At 49.5% G+C, this 16,421-nt stretch overlaps 1 protein-coding gene across 1 annotated transcript in view; it reads right to left on the minus strand.

Annotated features, from left to right (window-relative positions):
- LOC137436776 (semaphorin-4E) overlaps positions 1-11,345 on the minus strand; it is a 64,320-nt gene extending 52,975 nt beyond the window's left edge. The window contains exon 1 of the mRNA XM_068130862.2: positions 11,262-11,345. The gene's annotated coding sequence lies outside the window, so the exon portion shown is untranslated. The remainder of the gene's footprint in view (positions 1-11,261) is intronic.
- Positions 11,346-16,421: the final 5,076 nt, after the last annotated feature.

The following is a 16,421-nucleotide window of genomic DNA, read 5'->3' on the forward strand; positions in this document are numbered from 1 at the left end:
TCAGGTCGAGCCCACGTCACCAGCAAGCAACCAATGAGGGGTCGTGGACATGTCACCGGCAGGCGACCAATGGTGGGTTGTAAAACCTCCCCGAATGAAAGAGGGAAGGAGGAATGAAACCTTCCTAAAGGAGGTGGAGGGGAGTGACCGCACGTGATCAACCTCGGCCAATGGGAGGCTGTGGAACATTCTAGAAAGCCTTTTTGGTCCGATATAAACAAGGGCTCATCGCATTTCGAACTCTCTCTGATCCGGCCACCCTCTCTGAACTGCAAGCTACGTCTCTCTGGTCGTTCGGCCTTGAAGTTGGCTGTCCTGCACCTTCGTTCCCCGTGCTGATTCCTCATCCGAGCAGAGGTTGTCGCCTGTGCTGAATCGTTCCTGGAGCAGGGATCGTCGTTCGTGCTTCGTCCTTCGACCTTCCTTCATCCAAGCTGCACGTCCGGATCGAACCGCGTGCTGCGCACAGAAGCGGCCACCCTCGAGTCCGCGTCAGCATATCGATCGGTACGAGGTTAACCTGTGTGTTTCATACCCAGTGTGTGTGTGCGCAAGGCGTCTGTCGGGATTTAGGCTAGGTAAGAATTGATAAGCCTGCCTAGTGTCTTTTTATGTGCCTTGTAAATAAAAGGCTAGTACATTTTGTTGTTTTCAACCTTTTCGTATCGTCTTTTCTTTATTGACCTAGCATCGTCCGAAACCGAATTTGACTACTCAATCAGGCCCATCAATCACACAGGATAAAACCGCAATTCGCCCCGTGCAAAACCGCTCGGCACACTCTATCGGAATTGGGTGTGAATTGCGAGGGGGTTCAATACCCGGTCTTTCTGGCCACGTGTCTTTGAAGGTATTTGGGTCTAGTGACCAGTAACCCTTCGGCCCGTGGCTGGGAGACTGGCGATTGAGGTTGCTTCGCAACCCGCCGGGCGCTATCTTCATCGCCGCCGACGGCCCAGTGGACCCAGAGTCTGAGGGGAAACGGGGTCATAAACTCCCCCCCCCCCCCCCCCCTTAGTACGTCGACAGACACGGTATCCGCAACAATATCATATTCGTGGTCTCAAGGGTTCTATTTGTCGAATTCTAACCTCATAACGTTAGCACTTTTAATATCCAAAGTAAACATGATTTTTGGTCCCATTGCAGAGTTCTTTAGAGTGAGCCACGATTCATTTCTTTCCATTGAGCCGTTTCAGAGACATAGAGGGGCAAAGTTGAAGGTTTTTTTTCCCAAGATGGTGCCCATACCACGTGACCTATGACGTCATCATTAGCAGCAAAAAAAATCTACAGGTCTAGCCAATAAATTGGTGAAAAATTCGTGCCAATCAGACCAACAATTGCAGAGAACATTAATTTTAAAGTTTTCGGACCTGGAAACGCTCTACATTGTATGTAGAGGAAACTTGATTATCAAAATATTTCATTTCACTCATTTTAAGGCGAGGTTCAAGCCCCAACACTGAACTTTGCAGCAAAGCGGAAGTGATTTTTGCTCACACCATATACAAGTACTAAAGCAACAAAGAAGGTTGATGAAGGTGATGTTAGCTGACTTCCAAGCAGATGGAACATGACCGAGGGCAAATTGTAGAGTGAACAGGGCAGAATGTTTGTGAAGTACAACATGCCATCCTTCGAGTTAATCAATCAGCGGAGCGACGGGTAAAAATGCCTCGTGTATTATATGATGGAAATCGGTAATTTCGTGTGCTGTACTCATAATAAGTTATGGATAACTTTATAACTATAACTTTATAAAGTGTAGTGTTTACCGTTTCATAGTGTTACAGAAACTGCTGACAGCTCTTCTGTGACTTGTAAATAATTTAGCAGTCACCAACAATGTTCATGTTAACTAAATAAACATCACTGTCTCGTTTTCATTGGAAACGAGAACGATACTCGGTAGAGCACATACCTCCGCCAGGTTGAACAGTTTATGTTTTGTATCCCACCAATAGGTCGGATCTGGATTCGGACCTGAACCAAAATTTAATAGACTTGTTCTTGTCACCTAACCAACTCGTCCACCAAGTTTTGTCATAATCTGTGCACAACTTTTTGAAATATCGTGTTATTTATTGTTTTGGTCCAACCTCTCAATGGGGAAGAATCACAATACATAAAAAAAAACTCTTGTATCCGGATTCGGAGTTTCACCAAAATCGAATCGATTCGGTCTTGTCACAAACCCAACCTATCCACCAAGTTTCGTCCGAATCCGTCCATAACTTTTTGAGATATCGTGCTAAATAATCGGTTTTAGGCCTTTCACTCAATGGTAAAGAATCAAAAAAAACATTCTCTGATCCGATCCACATTCAAATCTTCACCAAAATTTAACTAATTCTTCATCGTCACACACACAACCTTTGCACCAAGTTTCATCCAAGTCAGTCCATAACGTTGAGATATCGTGCTATATATCGGTTTTAGGCCTTTCACTCAATGGTAAAGAATCAAAAAAAACATTCTCTGATCCGATCCACATTCAAATCTTCACCAAAATTTAACTAATTCTTCATCGTCACACACACAACCGTTGCACCAAGTTTCATCCAAGTCAGTCCATAACGTTTTGAGATATCGTGCTATATATCAGTTTTAGGCCTTTCACTCAATGGTAAAGAATCAAAAAAAAACATTCTCTGATCCGATCCACATTCAAATCTTCACCAAAATTTAACTAATTCTTCCTTGTCACACACACAACCTTTGCACCAAGTTTCATCCAAGTCAATCCATAACTTTTTGAGATATCGTGCTATATATCGGTTTTAGTCATCTCTCAATGGTGAAGAATCACTTTCAAAATTCTCAGATCCAGATCCGGATCTTCACCATAATCGAATCCTTTCGTCCTTGTCACACACTCAATCTCTCCACCAAATTTCATCCGAATCCGTCCCCAACTTTTTGAGATATCCTGTTCACAAAAAACGGGCAGACAGGGGTGAAAACACAACCTCTATCCACCTACAGCAGCGGAGGTAACAAAGCGTAGTCCAGCAAAATGGACGTGTGACTGTGTACTCACGAGACTGAAAGACCTCTCTCTGTACATACATCTTGAGACCTCAGTTGCACACTCAATTGAAATGGTGAACATATAAGCAAATATGGATTAACGGATTAACAAATATCACACTTGAGCCCCTGCTATTACAAGGTTTCCAGACTACCGCTGAATACCTTTTTTCAGTTATGTACAGAAAAAAACTTGCGACATTTTGACATCCTCTTTCTCCTCCAAACTATCATTACCTGTTTTGGGTTTTTTTTGGTATACATGATCAAGGCTCGTGAAAGAGCTAGAGCATAATCTAAGGGGGCAAAATGGAAAGGGGGAAACACCAACAGGATGGTAGAGGTGAGAGTGAGATCAAGGAGAGTGGGAGGACACATGGAGGTGAACAAGATGCACACAAGCTGAATGAAACAGCAAGAGGAGGAAGGGGAAAGGGCGAATGAAACAGAGAAGGAACAAATAAAGCGACAGCTAACAAATTAAAATAGGTGAAGGAGAGGGAGAAAATCATAATAACCTGGAAAAGGGGGTGCTTGGGATTGGGGTTAGTTTGGGTAAAAGAGATCATGAGTATGGAAGGAACGACCTGAGTTAGTGTTGAACATCTGTCTTGAAGCCCTGTATGGAAGAATGAGACTGAACAGACTGGGGAAATTGGTTCCACATGCGAGAGAGAGGAGGAACAAATGAGTGGAGGTGAGCAGTGGGCCTGGATTTTGGGAGTTTAACACGAATTGGGGGTTACTGGCAGACCAAATGTGCCAAGAGACCGTGTGCGGCATGCAGAAACCTGGGAAGGACAGAGCCAATAGAGGGCAAGAGAGCGTAAGACCAAAAACGAGGAGGTAGAACACAGAAAGGCAACCAACCTGTCTGCAATGCAAAAGTAACAGGCCCAGACACTAACTTTTTGCGGGAGATCCCAATGAGTTTGAGGGCCTTGCTATCCAGGGCAGCAAGAAGGGCAAGGTGTGTAGCAGGGATGATGTAAATAGTCATCCCTCTTATCAGGAGATGTGTACAAGTCACCTGAGCCAAGTCTCAAGTCCTTGAGGGCAAGTCTCATGTCAAGTGTCACGTCATAATATCATAAATCATCGACCTTGGTTAGTGTAAGCCTTTAATACTCAAAAGGTTTACCCGAGTCATGAGCTCGTTGTTTATACGAGTTTGATGTTTTTTGGGGGCAAGTGAACTCTGTTAAATAAATGTAATGGAAAAAATAAAAATGACAACGTTTAATTGCTTCAATTCAAACTCGCTTTCTAACTCTATTAAGTTCCTCTCCAGACACAATTGTAGGACTTTGGTCACAGCAATGCAACTGATTGCAAAACTTTACAGACTGTGCTTCGAAAGTTGATGGTTTAATCACGGTTATTAATTATTCATGTCCTTTGCAAGACCGAGGCTCATGGAAGAGAGAGAGAGAGATAGAGACTATTAACCAAATTTCAAAGAAAGCCATGTTGTCCTTCAGTTAAAAATAATAACGTGGAAAACCTTTAAAGTTCCAAGAATCTGTCACACCACAAGGCACCACTCCCATTTTACATAGTCTGCTAGGAGAGATATATACACATAGGGAAGTACACAAGTTTTATCTATTTTGAGAGGGTGGATAAATATGTCTGAAGTTTGTGGTTTTATTAATCGAATAGGACACAGGCCAGGGAAACATCCAGCGCATCTATGGAAGACCTGCAGAGCGAAGCACGACGTGTCTAAATGAGATATGCACTGGATTTAAAAAAACCATTCTCACTCTCTCTCAGTCCAAGCTCCAAGTCTACTAAGTAATTCCTTCTTCTGACGTCAGGCATGCTTCTTCATTCTCTCTGAGGTCCCCTGTATGTTATAGGTTATACCACCATCCTGCAGTGACAATCCAGGGCAAAACATCAGTTATATAATTGGATCAGTTAACATGGAGGATGAGGTTAGTATAAGCTGTGATGGAAGCCTGACAAGACAACAGAGAACAACGAAGAACCGAGCTGGGGTACACGTCAAGCCGACCCCTCTCGAACACTCTCGGGATGCTATATTAAAGTTCATCGGCTTGTGGACACACACACACACACACACACACACACACACAAATGTCACTGTAAATCCAACAATGACTGAAAGATCTGCAAGGCTCTATGTCTGAGATGAGAGTCAGTGTTTCAGCAATCAGCAATATCCCATTTCCTTTACAAAGCTGGCCTTTATGGACAGGTGGCAAGAAAGAAGCCATTATTAAAAAAGACGCATCTAAAAGTTCATATGATGTTTGTGAAAAAACATATTAATGATACTGCAGGCGTGTGGAGAAACGTTTTGTGGTCAGACAAGACAAAAATTGAACTTTTTGGTCTAAATTCAAAGCATTACGTCTGGTGCAAGCCGAACACTGCACATCACCCAGTCAACACCATCGCTACTGTCAAACATGGTGGTGGCAACATCATGTTATGGGGCTGCTTTTCATCAGCAGGGACTGGCAAAGTTGTTGGGATAGAAGGGACAATGGACCCAAAGTACAGGAGAATCCTTGATCAAAACCTGCTTGAGTCAGTCATGAATCTGAAACTGGGTAGGAGATTCACATTTCAGCAGGACAATGATCCGAAGCACAAAGTTAAAGACACAATGGAATGGCTGAATACGAATAAAATAAATGCTCCTGAGTGGTTCAGTCAAAATCCTGACTGGAACCCAATTGAACATTTATGGCGACACTTACTTTGCAGAACAAGAACAATTTTCACATGACGAATGGATGAAGATTTCACCATCTTACTGTGCGAAGCTTGTAGAGACCGACCCAAAAAGACTCGTAGCCGGCATTGCTGAAAAAGGTGCTTCCACCAAGTACTGACCTGAAGGGATGAATACTTTTACAACCAGTGAATTCTGATTTGTACATGTTTTTTTGCAGGTATTCTTGACATGTGACCTCCTTAAACTATAACAGTGTTCAGTTTTGCAGGTGTTCTTGACATGTGACCTCCTTCAACTATAAGTGTTCAGTTTTGCAGGTGTTCTTGATATGTGACCTCCTTCAACTATAACAGTGTTTAGTTTCGTCTCTAGAATTATGAATAAAGAAGTTCCTTTGGAAAAATTGTTTCTACATAATTTGTAATCATCATTCATACAAAAATACACAATTTGATGTCTGTCTGTCTGACCGCAATACATTCGGTTGTTACTTGTCCAATCTCAACCAAACTTTACAGGAGGCTTAAGGGTCACATGACAGAGGTTGTAGTGATTGAACTTCCTTCCCTCCCCAAAGAGGATTTGTGCCTTGAACGAACTCCGTGGTTAGGTGTATATCTGTACTAAGATAGCTTATCATGGAGTTTTTCCAAGGCAACTTCTAAGAACACCAAATCTAATAACATAATGTTAATGTTATTACAAAACAAATTGGTTTCCTCCTTCGCCAAGCACCTGTTAACGTGTGTATATATAAATAGCTTATTGTGGCGTTTCTTGGAAAACCCTTACCGGAAGTAAAAAAAATATTTTTTATAAACCACAAGCACGTTTGATTACCGTTTAAAACAGTCACTAATGCTGTTTAACACAAAACTGATGGGAGGAAACCCGGGAGGGAAGGGGGGGGGGGGGAATGTTCAGTTACCAAGTAGCTATCTAGCAGCTGTTTTGAATGGAGTGCTTGCTCGAATGCTTAAGCCACTTGGCGAGCTCTCCACAAGGAACTTGGTAAATGAACACACCCCCGATGTTCTTGAGGCCCGATCCTAGATATACTGTAATCTATATACCCCAGAGAGGAATGACCCTGCCACTCCCATAGCGAACAGATGTACTAGTTTTTTTTTTTTTTTTTTTTTTTTTTGTTGTATACAAGATCGAGGCTCGTGAAAGAGCGAACATTAATCACACAGAAAGACAAACAGACACATAAAACAAATAACATCGGGAGCGGTAGACAAGATGGGGAGAGAGGGGGAAGGACACAAACACAACATTTGAGAGCAGGGACCGAGAGACATGGAGACATCGAGAGATCTGTGGGAGGGAGAGGGCTTTGGGGGGCTTTGGGGGGAGGCATGTGAAGGGGGGGAGGCATGTGAAGGGGGGGGGTGGGAGAGGTATAAACATATGGACACTGCCAGGATTTCCAGGAAAGAAGTTGGAATTTCAAACAAGGTGGATCTGGGGTGAATTAGTGGGGGTAGAAAAGATCAAGGTTATGGATGGGGGAAGATAAGAGATGGTGGTGAACAGCTGTTTTAAAGACCTGGAGGGAGGAGAGGGATTGAAGGGAGTGTGGGAGTTTGTTCCACAGGCGGGAGAAAAGAGGAATGAAAGAGTGAAGGTGAGCAGAGAGCCGAGATTTCGGCAGTTTAACCATCAGAGGGTTGCTGGCAGATCTTGTGCGACCTGTAGGAATATTTGGGGGACAGAGCACAGAGAGAGCTGGGGGAGCAAGGCCGGAGAGGAGTCGGTAGAAGACAGAAAGACCACCTACCTGCCTGCGGTGAGTGAGTGAAAGGCCCTCAGAGATAGCTTCATCGCGGGAGATTCCAATGATTTTGAAAGCTTTGGATTCAACAGCGTGAAGCCGAGCCAGGTGTGAGGCAGGAGCACCAGCCCATAGGGGAGAACAGTATTCCATTGAGCTGCGGATGAAAGCCTTGTATGTGGTGAGGAGCTCAGGTGTGCCGAGGAAGGACTTCGCACGACGGAGGATGCCCAGTCGGCGACTGGCTTTGGAGGCCAGCTTGGAAATGTGGTTTTCCCAAGAAAGATCATGGCAGATAGTGAGACCCAAAAGCTTGAGTGACAGAACTTCTTGGAGAGGATTGTTGAGAAAGTAGATGGGAGGGTTGTCCAGTCGATCTTATCGGAGAGACATAGTAAGAGAGTGAGATTTGTCAGGATTGAAAGACATGTTCCACTTGTTTGACCAGTCTGTGATTTTGTCCAGGTCTTCAGAGAGTGAGGAGGCTGCAGACGGCCGATCTGAGGGAAGAGGTATGGAGCGGCAGAGAGTGGAGTCATCAGCAAAGAGATAGAGAGGATTTTCCAGAGAGTCGGAGAGATCATTGATAAAGACCAGAAAAAGCACAGGGCCCAGCACACTTCCTTGGGGAACTCCAGCCTGAACAGGAAGGGGAGATGAGAGAAATCCATTCAGGGCCACACGTTGACTACGACCAGAGAGGAAGTCTGCAAGCCATGCATGGAGATTTCCATGGATACCATAGGAGGAGAGTTTGGTGAGCAGAGCTGGGTGCCAGACCGTATCAAAGGCCCGTGATATGTCAAGGGAGACAGCTCTGATTTCCTGTTTGGCATTGAGGACCTCCATCCATTGTTGAGACAGCAGAAGCAGCATGTCCAGAGTAGAGTGACCTGGTCTGAAACCAAATTGATGATCAGAGATCAAGCCATTGGAGAAGAGGAAAGATTTCATATCCGAAGCAATGATGGATTCCATGACTTTGCTGATAATTGGGAGCAGGCTGATTGGTCTGTAGTTGCAAGGATCTGTTTTTGCACCTTTTTTGTGTAAAGCGGTAATGTTAGCTGATTTCCAGGATGCTGGCAGATGACCTTGAGCAAAAGATAGGGTGAAAAGAACAGAGAGAGGGTGAGATAGAGCGGCAGAGCAGGATTTTAGGACCCGTGGGCTGATGCCGTCTGGTCCAGTTGCAGAATCAGAGTCGAGGATTGACAAAAACTCCTCCACCTTGTACAGAGAGAAGGACACAGAGTCCAGGAGCAGTTGGGTTCGACTGGGAAAGGTGGGAACAGAGAGAGATGGGTTTGGGACTAAGGATTTCGAGGCGAACACAGAGTTGAGGCATTCGGCTTTGTCACGTGCGATGTCAACTGTGTGGCCATTTGAGGTAAGGGAGGGGATGGAGGGGGAACAAACACCAGAAACGGATTTGACCAGACGCCACCAGGATTTGGAGGAAGGAGACAGGTTTGAGAGTTCATTCTTGAGTGAGGAGAGATAGTGCTTCCTGGCACTCCTGAGGGTAGACACACACTTGTTCCGAGCTTGGTGGAAGGAACTGAGATTTCCTTCAGTTGGATTAGCCTTCCAAGAGGCAAAGGCAAGTTGTTTCAGTGCAACTGCCTCACCACAAGATTCAGTGTACCATGGACGGGAGGAAGGGTAAGACAATTGAAGGCGAGATGGGATAAATCTGTGCATGAGAGAGATCAGTTTGCTTTGGAAGAATTCCCAGGAAGAATTGATGTCAGAGGCAGTGGAGATGGGAGACCAATCCAGACGATTGATGGCTGCTTGAAGACCGTCCCAGTCGGCCTGAGTGAAATGCCAGACTTGTCGACGCTGAGGAGGCTCTCTGAGAATGGCCAGAGAGATGTCCACTTTGACAAGCACATGATCAGAAAAATGTGGTATTATTGGTAGGGGCCATGGGGTGAATACTTTTGCAGACCACTGTATATTCATATATTACATCAGATACCATATAGGACGTTTTGCATTAATACAAAAATGATTTATCCTGGGGGAGAGGGGGTGATCTTACTGTTCTCAATCACGTAACACCTCTATTGTGGTTTGCTACATAATAAGGTCACACAGGCAATAGTTGCACTGTCCCAGTAAAATGTACAACACCGTTCCCTTGTTCCCTTTCCCTCCGTGACTCATCCTGTTTCCTGGTAAATGTACTTCCCATTTCTCTGCAATTCTCACTGTTCTACGGTCCCTATCTCTCCATGTCGTTTCTTCCTTTCCTCAATTTACTCCCACTGTCCCACACATTTTTAACGACACTCATTGGTATAATGGTTAGAGGACCCTCTCTGATTCTGGGAGGTTGGGGGTTCGAACCATGGCTGAGTCATACCGAACACATTATCATGGTACGTGGTGCTCACTATTGAAAAGGAGAGAGTATGGACAAACAACCATGGATTGGCAATACCCATGCAGACTGATGGGCCTAATGATGGCCTCCTCCTGAACCTGTGTAAGTTCTTTGTGAAGGACTATCTGTTGTTATTATTATCATGATTTAAGGATATTTATTTACTATGAGAGGTTACAACATTGACACGGCCATTAATACCTGGGTTGTCATCGCTGAACTGCTTTCTGTACCAGTCAAATCGGTTTTGCTGCTGTTTGTCAGTAGTTTGAACGTGAGTTTTAACCGTGACATGTTCACCACCATTTACACGGTTGTACAGCACGGACAAGAGCACACAAGTCAGTGTGAGGTAATGTAATCTTGGGGAATTAATATTTAGAACATCTCTTGTGAATGAATGAAACACCTTTTGGGAATGAATAAAACACCTTTTGTGAATGAACCATGTTTTTGGAATGAAAAAAAACCTTGTGCGAATGAATACAGGTTTTGGGAATTAATAAAATATGTTTTGGGAATGAATAAAACACCTTTTGTGAATGAACCAGTTTTGGGAATGAAAAAAACTTTTGTGAATGAATACAGGTTTTGGGAATGAATAAAACACGTTTTGGGAATGAATAAAATGCATTTTGTGAATAATTAAACATGTTTTGTGAATGAATAAAACACATTTTGGGAATTAATAAAAAACCCTTTGTGAATGAATAAAACATTTTCAAAATGAATAAAACACATTTTGCGAATGAATAAACACGTTTTGTGAATTAATAAAACCCTTTGTGAAAGAATAAAACATTTTCTGAATGAATGAAACACGTTTTGTGATTTTAATAAAAACCCTTTGTGAATGAATAAAACATTTTCAAAATGAATAAAACACATTTTGCGAATGAATAAACACATCTTAAGAATGAATGAAACACGTTTTGTGGATTAATAAAAACCCTTTGTGAATGAATAAAACATTTTCTGAATGAATGAAACACGTTTTGTGAATTTAAAAAAACCCTTTGTGAATGAATAAAACATTTTCGAATAAATAAAACACGTTTTCTGAATAAATAAAACATGTGAATGTATAAAACGTTTTGTGAATGAATAAAACACGTTTTGTGAATGAATAATACACGTTTTGTGAATGAATAAACAACGTTTTGGGAATGAATAAACCACATTTTCTGAATGAATAAAACGTTGTATGAATGTATAAAACATTTTGTGAATGAATAAACCACGTTTTGTGTCTGAGTGAAATATGGTGTGGGCTTATGTCAGTAGAAACAAAAGTTTATTGAATGAATAAACGGCTGTCGATCCTTCTATCAACAAATAAAACGGCTCACCGTTCGCTCAGTAGAGTAAGTAGAGTGATCGAGCCTTTGGTCTTCCTTCGTCTTGTTTCCGTCTCTCCTGGAACTTCTCTTTATTTCTCAAAACGTTACACAACTGTGACGTTGATGTTCCGTCAATCAGCTGTCGTTGTCACGTTTGACACGACACAATATTATATCGGGTGGAAGCAAATTAAACACGGACTCTCACAAAATCTGCCTTTGTGGTTTCTGAGTTTGAATACACGTGCTGAGAGAAAAAAAACCGATTACACGCCTTCTTCTTCTTCCGAAACTAAAAAAAACCGCGAACCCTTCCTCCTCGGGGAGGGGGGGGGGGAGTGAGGGAAGGGGTGAAGAAGGGGCGGGGTAGAGTGGGTGGGGGTGGGGGGGGGGAACTATGATCGTATATTTTCAATTGATACCACCCCCCTCCTTATGATCTGTTGATTAAAATTTCTCGTGGCTTGTCCTCCACTTTTTCCATGCCATTCAAAATTATTTTATTTCGTTTTATTAATAAAAGGAAATGAGAGCAGGCTGGCTGATTACATACCTTCGCCACCGAAGGTAGACGGAGGTTATGTTTTCACACCTATTTCTCTGTTTGTTTGTGAACAAGATATCTCAAACAGTTGTGGACACATTCAGAAGAAATTTGGTGGAGAGGTTGGGTATGTGACAACCGACAAGGACGAGATGATTAGATTCTTTTTAGATTCGACATTAGATTTTACTGTTGACAGATAGGGCTATACGCACGCACTCACACACACATGCACAGACACACACGATATATATTATATATATATATATTGTGGCGGACACAAAAGCCCACTGGCGTGGTGACATCATTCCGCGCACCAAGTGGGCGGTGGCCACGCCCGAGGGGTAGGCGTGGCCTCATGATATACACCGGGCGCGCAGCCCGGAGCGCGCCAGTGTTACAGTGAGCTCCTGAAATAAAGACGCTTATAAGTTACCGCTTGTCCGCTTCCTCCTTGCTCGCAAGCAGCGCGCGTAACGCCGCGTATTACTGGTGACCCCCTCGACGTTAGATCTGCCGGAGCGATCCTTCCACACGCGACGCCATTGCCATGGCCAACTTCATCAAACTTCCCGAATTTTGGGAGGCTCAGGCCGAAGTCTGGTTCGTCCAGGCCGAAGCCCAATTTCAGCTTCGGCGCCTCACCGGCGATGACACGCGCTATTGCCACGTCGTCGCCTCCCTCGGGCCCGGCACGGCCGCTCGAGTTGTGTCCGTCCTTCGCCACCCACCGGACGGCCACAAGTACGAGGCACTCAAGCGGCTACTCCTAGCCACGTTCGGACTCACGGACGACGCACGGGCCGACCGCCTCCTGGATCTCCCCGAGCTCGGTGACACGCGCCCGTCGGTCCGAATGGACCATATGCTGTCACTGTTGGGCGACGAAGCCCCCGGTTCTCTATTCCGGGTGCTTTTCCGTCGCCAACTTCCAGCGCAGGTTCGCCTCGCGTTGGCCGGGACCGGGCTAACGGAACCCCGAGCATTGGCAGCCGAGGCGGACAAGTACTTCGCCGCTTCGGACACGCGGGCGAGAGTCGGCGTGGCCGTCACGGCCCTCGTGGCTGATGCTGCTGATGCTGCTGCTGATGCTGCTGATCCACAGCATCAGCTTATACAGCATACGCAGCATGCTGATACGCACCTCGTGACCGCCGCCACGCCCCGCCCACCGCCGCGGCGAAAACCGCCACCGTGGGGAAACCCGCCAACTCCACCGGCCTGGCGGAGCCAGCCGCGCTCCTCCAGCTCCACCACCTGGTGCTGGTTCCACGCCAAGTTCGGCCACGAAGCTCGGCAGTGTCATCCGCCATGCTCCTTCAACAGGTCGGGAAACGCCCGGGCCGGCGCTCAATAGTGGCGATGAGCGCCGGCCGTTCGAGCAGCCTGCTGTTCATAACGGACACCTTCTCCGGGCGCCGTTACCTGTGCGACACGGGAGCGCAGGTGAGTGTCGTTCCCGCCGGCACGTCAGACAAGCACGCCGCGGGTGGGGGCCCCGCGCTGCTTGCCGCGAACGGGACGCCCATCCGTACGTACGGAAAACGCTGCCTCTCTCTGCGGTTCGGAGGGCAGGTTTTCCGATGGACGTTCGTCACCGCCGACGTGCCCATGGCACTGCTTGGCGCGGACTTCCTGTGCGCTAATGGGCTCCTGGTCGACGTCAAGCGCAGACGTCTTGTCCAGGCCGAGATGTTCAGCTCGCTCGCTTGTGCATTGCCCAGCTCAACGAGCGGCTTGCCAAGCGGCTTGCCGAACGGTTCGGTTCCGGCCACGTTGGTCTGTATGCTTCCGGCAGCGGACGCATTCACCCGCCTCCTCGCCGGCTTCCTGGCCCTCACGCGGCCCACCTTCTCGGCGGGGGCCGTCAAGCACGGGGTGGCCCATCACATCCCCACCGTCGGGCCACCGGTCTACGCCCCGGGCACGCCGCCTCGAGCCGACGAAGCTGGCGGTGGCAAAAGCGGCGTTCGCTACCCTGGAGCGACTCAGCATCGTTCGGCGCTCAGAGAGCGCTTGGGCGTCGCCGCTGCACATCGTGCCGAAGCCCGGCGGGGGATGGCGACCGTGCAGGGACTATCGCCGTCTCAATGACGCCACGACTCCCGACCGCTACCACGTCCCCCACATTCAGGACTTTTCCGCCCGTTTGGCGTGCATGTCCTTCTTCTCGAAGGTGGACCTCATACGCGGCTACCATCAGGTCCCCGTCAGGCCGGAGGACGTCCCGAAGACGGCGGTCATCACGCCATTCGGACTCTTCGAATTCCTGCGCATGCCCTTCGGTCTGAAGAATGCGGCTCAGGCGTTCCAGCGACTGATGGACAGCGTCCTGCGTGACTTGGATTTTGTCTACGTCTACCTGGACGATATCCTCGTCACCAGCGCGTCCCGCGAAGAGCACCTACGCCACCTCCGCACGCTCTTCGAATGCCTGGGCCAGCATGGCCTGATTGTGAACCCCGCAAAGTGCCGGTTCGACGCCACCATAATCGATTTTCTGGGGCACCGTGTCACCAGGCACGGAGCCGTCCCCCTGCCGGCCAAGGTGGAGGCGGTGAAGGGGTTTCCGCGCCCCCGCACGATCAGAGGGCTGCAGGAGTTCCTGGGCATGGTGAACTTTTACCATCGGTTCCTGCCCCGTATCGCCCAGCTCCTGCGCCCCCTGCACGAAGCTCTCCGAGGTAAGCCGGGCAAAGGCGACGTTACCTGGACCGAGCAGATGGACACGGCGTTCACGGGCGCGAAGCTCGCCTTGGCTAACGCCACCATGCTCGCGCACCCGGCGCCCGATGCACCGATCGCCCTCACCACCGATGCCTCGGACTACGCGGTGGGCGCGGTGCACGAGCAATGGGTGCGTGGAGCTTGGCAACCGCTGGCGTTCTTTAGCCGGCAGCTTCGCCCGCCCGAACGCCGTTACAGTACCTTCGACCGCGAGTTGCTCGGGCTTCACTTGGCGGTCAGGCACTTCCGCCATCTGCTCGAGGGCCGTGCGTTCACTGCCTTCGTCGACCACAAGCCGCTGATCTTCGCGATGGGCAAGGTCACCGAGCCGTGGTCGGCCCGGCAGCAGCGTCACCTCTCGGCCGTGTCTGAGTACACGACGGACATCCAGCACGTCGCGGGGAAGGACAACCCGGTGGCGGATTGCCTTTCCCGGGCCGTCGCCCACGCAGTCCACCTCGGCATCGACTATGCCCGGATGGCAGCGGACCAGGCCGCTGACCCCGACGTCCAGGCCTTGCGGACCGCTGTCACGGGCCTCCGCATCACCGAGGTGGCGTTCGACGGCACGGGCGCGGCCCTCTTGTGCGACGTCTCCCTCGGGCGTCCTCGCCCCATCGTGCCCGCGGGCTGGCAGCGCCAGGTGTTTGACGCCATCCACGGCCTGTCCCATCCGGGCGCGAGGGCCTCCCAAAGGCTGATCGCCGACAAGTTCGTCTGGCATGGCCTCCGGAAGGCCGTCCGCAGCTGGGCCAGGATGTGCCTCACGTGCCAGCGCGCCAAGGTGCACCGGCACACCCAGGCCCCGTTCACGGTGCCGGAACGCCGGTTTGACCACGTCCACGTGGACCTGGTGGGACCTCTGCCCCCCTCGCGGGGTTTCACCTACGTCCTCACCATGGTGGACCGCACCACCCGGTGGCCAGAGGCCATGCCCTTGGCGTCGACAACGGCGGCCGATGTCGCGCAGGCTTTCATCGCCACCTGGGTCGCCCGGTTCGGCGCCCCCTCAGACATCTCGTCCGACCGCGGCCCCCAGTTCACCTCGGAGCTCTGGGGGGCGGTCGCGCAGGGGCTCGGGGTCCGGCTGCACCGAACCACGGCCTACCACCCCCAGGCTAACGGCCTGTGTGAGCGATTTCACCGCTCATTGAAGGCCGCACTCCGGGCCACCCTCCGCGACGGCGGCTGGGTCGACAGGCTCCCCTGGGTCCTGCTGGGCCTCCGGACGGCGCCCAAGGAGGACCTGCGCGCATCTGCGGCGGAGTTGGTCTTCGGGCAACCGCTGCGGGTGCCGGGCGAGTTCCTCCCCGACTCCACGGCACCATGGTCCGCGGCACAGCAGCGCTCTGCTCTGCAAGAGACCGCCCAGAGGTTCGCCCCGGTGCCAACGGCATGCCACGGGCACCCACCGACGCACGTCGCCCCGGAGCTTCGCACGGCGGAGTACGTCTTCGTCCGCCACGATGCCCACCGGACACCACTGCGGCCCCCGTACGGCGGGCCTTTCCGCGTGCTGGAGACCGGGGCGAAGCACTTCACCCTGGACATCGGCGGTACTCCTGACCTGCGTTTCGGTAGACCGCCTCAAGCCGGCCCACCTCAACGTGGACCATACACCGCCAGTGGCCCGACCCCCACGTTGGGGCCGCCCCCCCCCGCGGGCGGACCCCCGGCACCGCCCAGCCCCGCCGCCACGCCGCCCCCCGGTCCTGCACCCATCCCAGGGGCAGCCAGGGGCATCCCACCTGGCATCCCTGCACCCCGGACGCCGCCGATCGCCAGGGGGCGCTTCGGCCGGGTCATTCGTCTGCCCCGCAAACTGGCCCTCCAGGTGCGCGGGAATTCTGGGGGGGCGCGTGTGGCGGACACAAAAGCCCACTGGCGTGGTGACATCA

The sequence above is a fragment of the Myxine glutinosa genome, chromosome 11, assembly GCF_964187855.1.
Source record: "Myxine glutinosa chromosome 11, kmMyxGlut1.1, whole genome shotgun sequence".
Taxonomy (NCBI): domain Eukaryota; kingdom Metazoa; phylum Chordata; class Myxini; order Myxiniformes; family Myxinidae; genus Myxine; species Myxine glutinosa.